The sequence below is a fragment of the Ictidomys tridecemlineatus genome, chromosome 2 (genome assembly GCF_052094955.1).
Source record: "Ictidomys tridecemlineatus isolate mIctTri1 chromosome 2, mIctTri1.hap1, whole genome shotgun sequence".
NCBI lineage: Eukaryota > Metazoa > Chordata > Mammalia > Rodentia > Sciuridae > Ictidomys > Ictidomys tridecemlineatus.
In genome coordinates, this window is record NC_135478.1 from 229,254,142 (window position 1) to 229,265,915 (window position 11,774).

An 11,774-nucleotide genomic window follows, 5' to 3' on the forward strand; every position below is an offset into this window, starting at 1 on the left:
CTGGAAGGTGTGCAGGGGTAGATTCCCTTCCAGGCCCCCAAGAAAGAGCTGGCCCTGGGACACCTGGGCTTTGGACTCCCTCTCTGGCCAGCAGTGTGTTAGGCGGCCCCAGGAGACAGAAAGCACTTTAGAGATAAAGAGCCAGTGGCTGAAGTCCAGGGGCCACATCCCCTGACCAGGGCTGGCGGTGGAGCCACCAAGGAGACACTGGAAGGTCACAGGCAGGATTCATTTACCCCCCAAGACAGCAGTGACAAAAGAAGGGTTTCTATGCTTTCCCGGGCCCCAGGGAAGGTTGGGCCAGTTACGCAGCATCCAGCGCGGCAGCGAGCAGCGCCCCGCGCCCCATCGCAGCCTTTGTTTATATTTATGAAATGAAGCGCCTGCTTGGCCAGCATTTGCTTAATTAACCCTAATTCTGAGCTAAGCTACCATAATCTTTAATTCTCTCTCATCACCGCAGACCCTCTGATAATTATTATTTTTATCTGCTCAGGAGTACTGAATCATCTGTTCCATTTCTTCTCCCCAAGGACTCGGGAGAATAGACTCTCTCTATATGCCCAACGCCGACTGCACCGTTTGTCTCCTAACCCTAGTGCTCGGGAAGGAGGAGCACGGCAGAGCACGCTGCTGCAGACACTGTCACCAGTCTTCAAGCTTGTCCTGGCCATTTCCAGTGGCGCCAGAGCCCCGTGGAAGAGCAAAGAGGCAGTGCGCGGTGCCCGGGATGTCTTCCCAGCCCACCCTTCTCCCCAGCAGGGCTCCCTGTGCCGGTGAACCCCTCTCAGGGCAGAGAGCTTCCGGGATCACAAGGCCATGTTTCAAGTGACTTGCTCATGAGAAGCCAGCTCTGCTCCCAGAGCCCCCTTTTACGTCCTGCTGGATGTGATCAGCTAAACCCCGAGGTGGAGACACCTGGCTTCAAACTCAATTCCCAGCAGGTGGACAGGTAGCCAGCTCTTCGCTCTTCCTTGACGGGTTCTGTGCTTTCCTCAGACACCTCACAGGACAGCTACAGGCCAGCTCCGATGCCCTCCGTCTACTTCCCAGAGGCTGAGAACACACTTGGAGCCAGGTGTTGTACATGTCGGGTGCTGAGTGGGAGCACAGGAAAGCACTGAAGGCAGAACTAAGGGCAGAGATGGACGGTGGTGGACAGAGGTGGACGGCAGTGGACAGGCACTAGGACAAAACCTGGGTGTAATAGGCTCTAAAAAAGCTATAAAAAGTACTTTCGATGTTCAGAGCGTGTGAGGCAATGTCTGATGTGTTTCCCACAATTCTTTTCAAGAAGATGACAGAGTGTCATTCTAATTCGGAGGGGGAGTGAGGTTTGTTCAGCAAACAGTGCCAGCGCTGGACCTGCTGTTCATCTGGAAGGACAGAGAGCTGGACGTGCTCTGCATGCTTTATCCAAAGACAGGCTCCCGCAGGTCCACCACGCAGGCAGGAAGGAGAGCTGCAGCGCTGGGGAGAAAATCCAGAAGAACATGTGCCTCCAGAGGCTGGGCCCCGGCACATGGTGGAAGGGGAGGAGTCTGCGGAAAAGGAGCCCAGCCACAGGCCAATCGAACAGCAGGCCGCAGGCAGGGTCCCTGTCCCCATGGGAGACCTTCAAAATCATAATAACATCAAAGATGAACTAACCAATCAAAAACTGGGTACAAGTAAGCAGGCCGCCAACAGGAACAGCAGCTTGTGAAACTATGCTGAATCCACTGGAGGTCATGACTAGGAAATTCACACAGTAGGGAACACTTCTTTTTATTGCTTATTATATTACAAAAAATTCAAAGAATGATATTATCCATTGCACACGAAATGAAAGAAGGAGCTTCTGTTAAGCATGTGAGATCTGCAGGCTTGGGGAAGTAACCCAGCAGCAGGGACTCAAGTTAAAGTGCTCGTGACTTTAGACCCCGGTGGCCTTCCTGTGTCCTAGAGAAATCAGAGGAGGGGGCTGAGCAGGGCTCCGTGGGGGAGCGTTTGCCTCGCCGGTGGGGCCCTGAGCTCCATCTCCAGCACTGCAGGCAGGGAGGGAAGAAAAGAAAATCAGAACAGGAGCTGCGGTCGAGTCTACTGCCCTGCCATGGTCACAACCTGAACAGAGCAGGAAGCTCACCTGCAGGGGAGGTCCGAGGAGCTGGGCGCAGGATGTTCTGCAGATGGCTTAAGGGGGCTTACACCTCCGCTGCTGCTCGGGGGCTGCTTGGCACCCACTTGTTAGGCCAGGCATCTTGGCCAGTTGGGGCTGCTGCAGAGAAACACTGCAGACCAGGGCTCACACAGCAATTTAGCTCCCCTCCTCTGGAGGCGGGTCCAAGGTCAGGGTGAGGGTGCTCCTGAAGGCTGTGTTCACACGGCAGAGTGCACTCTGGAGTCCTGTTGGGTCAGGACTCAACCCCTATCTTATTTGGACTGTCACCTCTTCACAAGGTCTCTCTCCAAGAAGAGTCACATGGAAGAGTGACAGCTTCATCACATGAATCTGGGGTCAAGACTCAGCCCAGTTCATTAGGAAAGCATTTATACTTGACCTTAAGCTTATTTAACATTTCCACAAGCTTCAAAGGAGAAAATACATAGTATGGTTTTACTATTTAAAAATGGCCCAAACCCCAAAAATACAGAGCACTTATGTGTCCAGCAGTGCTAGAGTGAGGTGGGGACAGCAGGACGGCTATTGACAACCTGAGGGTGGGGAGAAGGTCACGGGCCCCTTCCCTATGGACAGCCGCCCCCCTCCGAAGGACCCACCCTGCCTCCCAAGACCCCACAGATGGAACCAAACGCTGTCTACACTGTGTCGCTCCTACTTGTACATACCTATGATGACCTTTAGTTTTCTTACAACGTGAACATGAATTAAAAGTCGAAAGGTGATTTTTGCATTGCAGATGCTTGGGAAGGAAAACCACAAGCTCACAGCACTCTCCACGGTAAATCAGCCCAATGACGAATGAGAAAATTAGAGCTCATGTTGTCCTCACCTCCAAACTTCAAAACCATAGAATCTACAAGAATGCTTTTAAGATAAGTCCCTGTAATTTTGACTCTACATAAGCTAAACAAATACCCTGTCAAAATAATTATCAATGATTGCCAAACATCAATATTTGAAAATGACAACTTTTTGAGTCTTTCTTAAAATGAGTCCTAGGTGTGAAGTTCTGTTGTTACAGTACTATATGAAACACTTCTCCCGGATCTATTCTGGAATTTTCCGCTTAAAGTTTTTGGACCTTGGTTGACTGCGGGCAACTGAACTGAAGAAAGTGAAGCCACAGAGAATGAGGACTCTGGTCTCTAGTTGAAAATCATCATCTCTTTGAAAGAAAGAGCACTTGAAAGTACAAAGTGGAGGCATGAGACGCTTGAGGATTCACTTAATCCATATGTGTACGACCTGGACCCCCCAGTTGCACCCCAGACCAGAGCCCTGCCCCGTGGGCCCTGCCTGGAGATTTGCTGGAGCCCGAGGAGGCTGCTAGTCAGGGTTCCCTCACTGTGGGAAACACCTGAGGAAAACAGCTCAGAGTTTGAGAGGTCTCAGCCGATGGTCATCTGCCCTATTGCTTCTGGGCCTGTGGTGAGGTGGACCACCATGAGAGGAGCATGTGGCAGAGGAAACTGCTCAGCTCACGATGGCCGGGGGCAAAGGGGGACAGGAAGGAGCAGGGCGCCAGTGCCCCCTGAAGGACACAATCCCCATGGCCCTGCCTCCTACAGGTTCACCAGCCCCACAGCAGCACAGATGGGGACACTCACCCAACCCAGAGCAGAGACCCAGCCTACAGGTGTGCCTTGACCCTGGTCGGGAAGTCCCTGCCTGGACAGCTGGGGTCACAGGCCCTGTCAGTGGAGCCGGGAACCCTCTGAGTTCGCAGAGCCCACCCTTAGTTCTACCTTTCCATGCAGAAGGAGAGGAGAGCTCTCCGGCGCCGGCTCCGATAGTTCTGACGTGGCTGGAGAGGACTTCTTCCCTCGGATGTTCAGAAGTTCAGCAGAAAGGGCATGAGGAGGGCCCAGAGAGCCTAATTATGTTTTCACTGCACTTAGGCAGTGGGCAGGAGAATAAGGTCCCTTTCAATATTAAGTCTTAAATCCCTCCTTTGGAGCCTGGTCCTCACCATCATTCCTTTAATTGCTTAGAATTCAGAATTCATCTTATTGGACTTGCAAGACCGCTGCCCAGGGCCCAGGCCTGGCCCAGACCCATCCGTCCTGGGCGTCTGGGTTCACACGGCTCTGCCAGCAAAAGTTTCCCCTGGTCACAAGTCGCTCCTCCTTCCCCGCACACATCAGGCAAAGGAAACTAGCTGCTGCCACCAAGGAGGGCCACGCTGGAGCTGAGCTGCCTCTGAGTTCCTGGAGATCCCTCAGACCACAGTAGGCCCTACCCTCCCGCAGTCCCCACTACAACTGCTCCTCCAGCACAGTCCAGAGAACGAGAGGTGGCCCGTCTACCTCCGCAAGCCATGCACGGCCCCCGGGGTTTGGAAGACCACTTCAGACATTAAACTTCCTCCTTTTGTTAGATGCCTGGTGATGCATAGAGATTCTCCACCTGTGTGAACACACCTGGCCAGCAATGGGTATTCCAGGTCTCCAGAGTTGGGAGACCACCACGAGGGGCACTGGCTTGAGGCCCAGGGTGACCAGAGGAATGAGAGAGGCTTCTGACTCTTTGTGAGAAACTGGAAATACAGTTCTTCTTTTTTTAGTTGAAGATGGACACAATACCTTTGTTTTATTTTTATTTATTTTTATGTGGTGCTGAGGATCTAACCCAGTGCCTCACATGTGCCAGGCAAGTGCACTACCATGGAGCCACAACCTGGAAATACAGCTTTTTCAGGAAATCTCTCATGACACACATACATATATGCTCACATGTGCACGTACTCACACCTGTGTGCTCACACATATGCCTGCACCCATAATACACACACTCTTGAGCACCCACACAAAAAGGTGCACACACGTCCTCATACCTCCTGCACACACTCACAAGAATGCATGCTCACTCACACCCATGCACACTCCCATGCATGTGTGCACGCACACACATGCCCATTCCTCACACTGTACATATACACACACAAATTCTCACACACCTGCACCTGCACACATGCACAGGCACGTGCACTCACGCACGTGCATATACACACGCACACACCAATGCCCATGCGGTCTCATGCATGCACATGCACACACATGCCTACGTGCATGGCCCTTCTGCCCTGGGTTGACCCTCAGCCGCCCGTTTCCCCCTGCTGCCCAGTGCTGCAGCAGTCGCCTCTTCCACACCGCATGGATTTCTGGCCTATATATATTTTTTTTCTTAGAGCTAATGTAACAAAGCATCATAAACTAGGATGTTTATAAACAGAAAGTCATTCTCTCCAGATTCTGGAGGCTGCAATGCCATAGCCGAGATGTGGGCAGGACCTTGCTCTCCGGAGGAAGGCCCTTCCCCTTTCTGCAGCTCTGGACTGGCTGGCTTCCCTGGCTTGTAGACGCAGCACTCCAGTCTCATCTGTTGTCGCGAGTCTCTTCCCTGAGTGTCTGTCTCATCTTTCCAGACACCAGTCCCTGGAGCAGGGCCACCAGACTCAGCACAGTCTCATTGTAACTACTGGCTTTTGCAAAGACCCTCTGCCCAAGGTAGGTCATGCTCTGAGATTCTGGGTGGATGAAAATTTGGAGGACACCATTTGACCAGGGCACTGCCTTGGCAGATTGGAGGCCTGGTCCTACCTTGCTCTGACCCTTTAATATCCCGCTGATATGTTGTCCTCTCCAAGTCAGATCTAACTGTGGTTGAGGTCCCCGATTGGCAGTAAAGGTTTCCAAAGGCAGGATAGAGAGGCAACCCCATGGGCACCATGCTTCATAAACTGACAGCCACAGCTTCCTCCAAACATGAGAACCCTGGATCTGAGGGGGGAAAGTTCCTGATTTCCATAGAGGAGGGTGTCTCAATCTGCGCCGTTGACAGCAAAGATCTGACGAGTCTCTGAGGAGCAGCTGCCCTGTGCCCGGCAGGCTGTTGAGGCCTCCGTGGCCTCTGTCCACAGGATCCAGCAGCCTCTTTCCCTGCAGCAGTGCAAGCCCAGGTGTCTTCAGCTTGTGGAGAACCCTGTTGTGGACCCTGGTCCAAAGGCCAGCACTGGGCCCAGTGGTTCCAACGGGCAAAGCCTCTCTGCCAGCCCAGGGTCCCCCTGCACTGGTCTATGTGTCGTTTGTCCAGGTTGGACTCTCTCTGTTGTGCGTCTTGATGCCTTCCACCTACAAACCCAGTCAGAGCAGCCTGACTGTCCCACACAAACTGCAGGGTCCCCTTGTGCACGTGCCTGGTCCTAGCAGGTCTCTGCCCATCACGTGGCCTCACTCGCCCCTCCATCTGTTCACAGGCTTCTCAGTCGAGGTTTTTTGGGTTTTTTTTTTTTTTTTTTTGGTACCAGGGATTGAACCCAGGGTGATTAACCACTGAGCCACATCCCCAGCCCTTTTTGTAGTTTTCAAATTTAGAGACAGGGTCTCGCTGAGCTTCTTAGGGCCTCAAGAAGTTGCTGAGGCTGGCTTTGAACTTGTGGTCCTTCTGCCTCAGCCTCTCGAGTCACTGGGATTACAAGCGTGTGCCACAGTGCAGCCTCAGTCTAGGCTTTTTTAAAGGGGAAAAAAAAAAAAACTGGGCCCATACTGTGCCAAAATTCTTGACCATTAATTTTCTCTTCCTTCTATGCTAAATGTCTATTTTTAAAATCAAAATTCAAGGAATCTGACCCATATTTGGTACAAGGCTCGTGACCTGATACTAAGCTCAACTCAGGGACTGCCCCTCACCTCTGCCCAGTTGCGTGAGAGGGCATGTAGGCAATTAAGCCGGTGGTGAGTGCTGGGTTCCAAGGGTTGGGTAAGTAAGTTAGAAGCTTAGGAAAGTGTCTGGTCAGCAGACGAGGCACTCGGCACTCAGGCAGGGGGGGTGGGGGGAGTGGGGGCACGTACTGGGGCTCCTCCTCCCTCCCTGTGCCTGCCTCCAAGGTCGAGGACGCAGCACTTCCCCACCCATGGGGGCCGGCCTTCAGCCAGGGGATGATTCCTCATTTGTATTGCTGTTTCCTAAGGGCTACGAGCTGACCCCTCGGGAGCCCGGGCTGCTTTCAACTGCGCAGAGACTCAACAACAAACAGGAAATCCTGGCAAGAATGTCAGGGAGGTGAGGGTCTGAGGGGAGCACGGGACAGGCCCAAGGATGGCCTCCTCAGAGGGGGAGAGCATGATTCTCTTCCTTGGTCCCTTAGGGACGTACTGCGGTGAGCCTGTGGCCACGACCATCTGGCCACCTCCTCATGCAGCGAGTCCCGACCACCACGGTGATGGTCTAGGAGGAGATCAGCCGGGTCCAGGCTGGCAGTGAGAGCACACACCACAGAACGTGCAAGAAGATCTGTTCAAGACGATCAGCAGGATCCCACTCGGATCCGGTGTGTGGGCTGCCCACAGGCCAAGATGACCCTGGCCTTCAGAGAAAAGTGCTGGCTCTGAGAACCCAGATGATGGTCGTGGCTGATCTGTGACCAGGGAAGTTCCATGTATTCCACTTGGGGAAGAGCACGGGCCTCAGGCATCGAGTGGGCGGTGTCTCTGGGGTGTGTCCTTTAAACCCCCCCTGGGCAGCGGCTCTCCATCTCGCCAGCCAGCCAGCCCCGTGAGGTGGTCTCACCTCATCGCACTGCCTCCTCCTCAGGAACGGTGATGGAGGATCTCTTTTAATCAAACTTGACTGAAAAGAATGTGCACTTGAAGCCCCAGAAGACCTGCTGGAAGCCAGAGTCTTTGCATCCTGTGACTGGAGAGGTGGCCCAGCTGTGGGACAAGTCCTCCTGTCCCCTGGCTGTGGGCACTCAGCTGTGGAAACAGGAGGCAGGCAGGAAAACCAGTTCCCTCCAGGACCAGCTGCCTCCACCCGGCTGTCAGGACCAGAACGCATCCTTTGTCTACCCCAGGTCCCCGGGTGATGCTCTCCATGGTCCTTGTCTACACGTAAGATTCTGGACATCTCCCGAGATGCTCCTGCTGCAGCCAGAATAACTAAGACTTGGCCGCAGGGTGGTGAACGTGGTGCCCAGGTGGCTGAGAAGCAGGGTCTTCCGGTGCCTCTCGCTGGCAGCCGAGATCCTGCAGACCCCGGAGCCCCTGAAGACCGGTGGGCTTCTCTCCTCCAGCCTCCCAGGCACTTGAGCATGGTGCAGAGCGGTGAGAGGACGTCAAGGGCCCAGAGACCAAGAGATGGTGTTGAACGCCCTGATGTCCAGTCTGGGAGGGTGCCCAAGAGGGAGGGGGGATGAGCAAATGGGGGCCATTTTCAGACAACCCTTAAGGCAAAGTGACTGTGTGCTCACTTATACGCCCCCCGGGGGGGTCTGGGACATGTGTAAATGCCCCTGCTCCCAGCAGGGGGGAGAGGGCCTTGGGGGGGGGAGCCCGGAGGCAGCCAGCTCAGAACACAGCCACGCTCCCCAGGCTCCTGCAGGGTCCCTCACGACAGTGGCCTCCAGGGCTGGGAGGTTGGAACCCACGGTGCCAGGCGCGAGGACCTCTGAGCAGCGTCTGTGGGCCTAAACGAAGGTGACTCTCTCCAGGAGAAAAGTGCATTTGTGATCACCTAGGCCTGGTGGCGATGGCCCTCCTCGTGCCTCTGTCCAGGGACCTCCCGGCCCGGCTCCCTTCCTGGCCTCGACACCCCTGAGAGGGTTAGAAATCATCTCTTTCCCTCTTAACTTGCCGTTGCTCTCCTCCCTCACCCATGGGGACTCCTCAATTTCTCACCCCTGTGGTTTGGGGATGGGGAGAGGCTTGTTGAGGTAGCTATGGAGGAGGACAAGCCCTGGGAGAAAGGTCCCCCTGCTGGCCCCACCAGGAAGAGCACAAGTCCCCAGGCTCCCGTATGGGGACGCCACCCTGTGTGTGCACGCCCAGGCAGGTGGGCAAGTGCCTTCCCTGTCCCAGCCCCTGGGGGCCACAGCCTCCTGCCCACCTGAGGTCCCCCTCTGCCCACGGACCCAGCTGCAGACATGGCTCCATGCCCTCCCCTCAGATGCGTGGCTCTGTTTCCTGCTCTCTCTGCTCTGAGAGGTGACTTCAGGCTCCGGGGTTGTGTCGGGCACACTTGTACACACGTGCATGCTCAGACACACATCCTCAGGCACACTTAGATATGCCCTTGCTCCTGCCTGGGCCACATCCCACACTGGCCTGAGGGGAACTGGAGGCTTCCTGCATGGGCTGAGCAGGAAGGTGGACGGACTGTGGGACACCCATCAGCCAGCTCCTGACCCAGCATGAGCGCAGTCGGCCATGGAACCGACCCCGAGGCAGCCTGGTGGCCGGGCTGGCACCTCCGAGGTCACCCCTCTGGGAGTGGGAAGGGGCTGACGTGGAAACTGGAAGGAGACGGGCCGCAGCCTCAGGTGAGGATGGTCATGACTCTCCCGACTAACTCACAGGGCTGAGGCCGTTGTGGCAGCACGGCTGGGCCGCTCGTGAGCCAGGGGCAGGCACGGGAAGCTGGAGGGGTCCCCTGGGCCTCTTCATGGGAGGGTGTGACCAAAGAGTCAATAATCTCTGGACCCAGTGGCACGTGGCCTGGGCCTGGGAGGCCAGGCGGCCTAGCTGATGGGTGACAGCTGGGTTGTGTCTCAGCAGAAGGGCCGTGGGTGGCAGCCCCTGAGAAGGGTGCAGGGCACCTCCACTCAGCACTAGGAGCAAGGGCAGAGCACACGGCCTCCCTCCCAGTAAGCTCGGCAGCAAGGTCAGCACCCATATCCCAGGACAGCCTGGTGCTGGTGCCACAGTGGCCAGCGAGTGCTCCCCACCGTTCTCTCCCACTGCAGCCCCCAGGGAGGTGGACCTCTGCCACGCCAGCAGGGTGGTGTGGGACGCTCCTTTTCCTTCTCTGTTCCCAGGGCTTGAGCCTTTTGGAGGGAGACAGAGGCACCAGCCACGGAGGAACAGTTCCCAGGGATGGGGAGCAGCACCTGTGGGGAGGACAGAGCAGGATAGGGCAGGCACGGGCGCCTGGGGGCAGGGTGGAGGGCCGGGCACAGTGCAGACCCCACACAGCACTGGCCAGCTGCCGGCCTCCCCTGCAGCAGGCCAGTGTGACTCTGCAAAGCTGGTGAATGTGGAGGTGACAGTGTGGCCTTGCTGGGTGGCAGAGGCAGGCAGCAGCTCGGCTCTGTTCCCTGAGACCGCCCACAGCTCCAGGGCCCGCCCCGCCCAGGTCTTGATGCCTGTGTCTGGGGAGGCTGGAGCTGTCTTCCCGAGGGGGCTGTTGCCTCTGGGCAGCGTGGGCTGGGCCTGGCTCGTCCTGGAGCGTCTCCAGTGCCCATCGTGGCTGGTGCCCAGGAAGGGTGTGGTGTGGTAAAGGGGCAGGGAGCAGCCTTTAGTCTGGTCTTTTGCAAGTGCAAAGTAAGTGGCCAGCTGTGCTCAAGGCTGCAGCGGGTGTCCTGGGCTGGACCCTCCTGCTCTGGACAGCACCAGTCACTGCCTCTGCACTCTCTGCTCTCCAGTGGGCACTGGATTCTGCCCGCCCAGTGGCCGGGTGTGTGAGCTCCACCCCCTCCTCCAGCTCCTCCTGCACCTGAGGGCTCCTTTGGGTCTGTGTTCCCAGGGCCCCAGCTGCAGGTGGGTTGGTACAGAGTGGGCAAAGGCGGCTGTCCCTCAGGATGAGCCGGACTGGCCTGTGTCGCTTGGACCCAGTGAGATCTGGCTGCCAGGTAGAGCGGGGAACCACGGCACAGCAATGAGGACTTGGGCCGCCACCGTGCCGGCTGGGATGTGCCGAGGACGGCAAGGTCTCCCGGCCAGCGGCCTGCTGCAGGGCACGTGCTGGGGCTCCTGAGCTGAGATCCGCGCTGACAGGTCTAAGGAAGCTTCGCTCAGGCCACGGGGTGCCTCCGGGGACGCAGCGAGTGGCTTCTTAGTCCCATGTTATTGCTTTGCCCTGTGGACAGCGTGGCCTGCCCTGTGGCCCCCACACTCGGCCCCTCCTCCTGGCCATACGGTGGTGTCTGCAGCTCTTCCTGCGGCTGGGGAGGGTGTGTGGCAGAACAGCAGCATGGAATGTGGGCAGACATCAGGATTTTACTTTTAAGTCTGTCCCTGAAGTTCCCAAGTTGTCCTCCAGGCTTCTTCCCCACCCGCTGCGCGGACAGGGCTCTGAGGACAGGGAGGCAGAGCCCGAGACACAGAGCCTGGTCCCTGCATGGCCAGATGGAGCGTGATCAGAGCCAGAAGCCGCTGCCCTGTGGGCCAACCCCGACACTGGAGGGTCTGCAGCCGTTGGCCTCTTCTGGCAAATATGGTCCATGAGGATGGAGGCCAGCCTCCTCACATGCTGTGGGTGACAGTGCTTCTCAGATAAACAGGGACGGAAGGAAACAGAAGGTGGAGCACATAAAAACCACTGGGAAAGTAAAAAATGAAAATTGTGTATAACGGTTTTGCCGTCCCAGAGACCACAGCCTGGGTGCACGGATGGAGAATGGATGGAAGGGTGTGTCCTTCTTTTCTTCTTTGAAAGGGAGATGAAGTGACTGGGTAGAGGAGGCCGGCCACTGCTCCTGTGGCTACTGACGTCTACCATCTCCTGGAGGGTGGCTGAGGACCGGCCTGCCTCAGGACAGGAGGACCTGGCTGGCTGGAGCCATGGCAAGAGAGTAGCCCTCAGGGAAGGGTGAAGGCCACCCACTTCCTGACTCCAG